A 2,197-nucleotide genomic window follows, 5' to 3' on the forward strand; every position below is an offset into this window, starting at 1 on the left:
TTGTGTCTGACTTTGTAACATCATCTAGGGTTTTTTGGTATGAATGTTCAAGTGCTTTATCATTTCCTTTTCCACCTCATTTTACAGATAAGGAAACTGAGACAAACAGGGTTATGTGACTTGCCCAGGGTCACAGAGCTAGTAAGTGACTGAGGTTAGATTTCATCTCAGGAAGAAGAGTAAGAAATTACTGGAGACATGACACTATATTCACTGAGCCACATTGTTATCCCATCTGTGGGTGCACCAATATCTTACTACTCCTATTGGCTGAATCCAGGAACAAGTCCCAGTGAAAGAAACCTGGCTTTTGTGCTCAAACTCATTTTATATACCCCAATGCCCTCCACATGCAAATTAAGCCTCTCAGGCTGCCAAGTGAAAACTCAGCCTTGGCTTGGGGAGGGTCAGTCTCTCTTCTCACTCTAGGATGGAGGTTTCTGGACAAAAAATCTCATTCACCTGGAAGACCATGAAATTGTTCTGGCTTCTGTTCTGCTTGGTGGCAGGTAGGTCCTGGACGAGAATGATTAAGAGATTACCTAATGGGTTGATAGGAGAAATTATTTTAGTGCCAAGATGTAATGTGATTCTCCTTGTTCCTAGGTGTCCTGTCTGACCTGCAACTGGAGGAGTCAGGGCCAGGAATTGCAAAGCCCTCAGAGTCCCTTACACTCACCTGTTCTGTCACTGGTGGCTCCGTTACTAGCAGTTACTACTGGCACTGGATCTGACAGTCTCCAGGGAAAGGGCTAGTGTGGATTGGATATTGGAGTGGGAGTACAAAATACAACCCTGTTTTCCAAAACAGAGTCTCTATCACAGCAGACACATCTAAGAATCAGTTCTCTCTGCAGCTAAAATCACTCACAGCTGGACGCAGCATTGTATTACTGTGCAAGAAGCACAATGAGAAGAAAGGAGTATGAGTTCATAAATAAACTTTCTCCTACAAGTAAGCCAGAAGATCAGGCTGCATATGGTGTTCAACTACCGAGCACAAGTGTCCAGTCCCAGGAGAGTAAAGATGAACCATTCCTTTCAGGGTCTATGGCTTTCCCTCTCCACTCAGCAAACTTCCCTAGGGGCCTTCCCATCCTTTTCATCTTTGTGATGGCCTTTTTTCTAAGAGCTGCAGATAATGATATATGAGAAGGTTTGTAATTGCTTATTGAAAGTCAGTTGGGAAGTTGAATCTCTACAGAATCTTTTTTTTTAATAAAATCATTAACAGATTCCCATTTCCTGAGATCCCAGTAGAACACTTTTAAAGTTTCTCCACCTCTCTGGCTCTCTCTATGAATTACAGAAAGGAACGTTCTCATCTACCTTGTCCTCAGTTCTCAAAAACCTCAGCATTTTAAGTGCCCATAATTTTGTCAATGTGACAAAATGACAAAAATGCCAATTCACAGAGACATTTTTAAATTTTTCAAAAATTATTTGTGCATTTAATTTTAAATCTGTGGAATAAGACAAGCATTTAAATAACACAATATAATAACAATAAGATGATTGTACATGAAACTCCAAATGCATGAAGTACAACCAGCTATTCTTTTTAAATATATTATGAAGTTAAGATGTACTTTTTTTTCCATTTTTTCATCCCCCCATCCTACAGATGGCTACCATTAGATACAAATATATATATATGTATATATATATATATATATGGAAAATCATTTTATACGTATTTCTATTTATCAGTTTGTTCTCTGGATGCAAACAGCATCTTTTTTTATATGTCCTTTATAGTTAATTTGAGTAGTTATAATAGTCAAAATAGCTTACTTGAAGTTGTTCTTAAAACAATATTACTGTTACTATATACAACATTCTCTTGGTTCTGCTCATTTCATTCTTCATTGTTTTGTGCAAGTCTAGTCATGTTTTTGCAAGGTCATTGAGCTCATCATTTCTTATAGCACAGTAGTATGCCTTCACAATCATATACCACTTTTTCAGCCATTCCCCAATTGATGGGCATCCCTGCAGTTTCCAGCTGTTTTTCACCACAAAGAGAGCTGTTATGAATATTTTAAAACATGTAAGTGTTTTCTTTTCCTTCTCCCCTAATTATCTTTGGAAACAGACCTAGTTGTGATATTGCTGGGTCAAAGTGTATAGGCAGTTTAATAACTCTTTGGACATAATTCCAGATTGTTCTCCAGAATGGTTGGATCAGTTTACAATT

General features: G+C 38.1%; 1 long non-coding RNA gene across 1 annotated transcript; it reads left to right on the forward strand.

Moving 5' to 3' along the window:
- The first annotated feature begins 320 nt into the window (after positions 1 to 320).
- LOC110203944 (uncharacterized) lies at positions 321 to 1,241 on the forward strand. The gene is made up of 2 exons (XR_002323137.2): positions 321 to 509; positions 607 to 1,241. It is a non-coding gene; the product is annotated as an uncharacterized LOC110203944 (long non-coding RNA).
- Positions 1,242 to 2,197: the final 956 nt, after the last annotated feature.

The sequence above is a fragment of the Phascolarctos cinereus genome, unplaced genomic scaffold (assembly GCF_003287225.1).
Source record: "Phascolarctos cinereus isolate Bilbo 61053 unplaced genomic scaffold, phaCin_HiC Scaffold_3;HRSCAF=262, whole genome shotgun sequence".
Lineage (NCBI taxonomy): Eukaryota > Metazoa > Chordata > Mammalia > Diprotodontia > Phascolarctidae > Phascolarctos > Phascolarctos cinereus.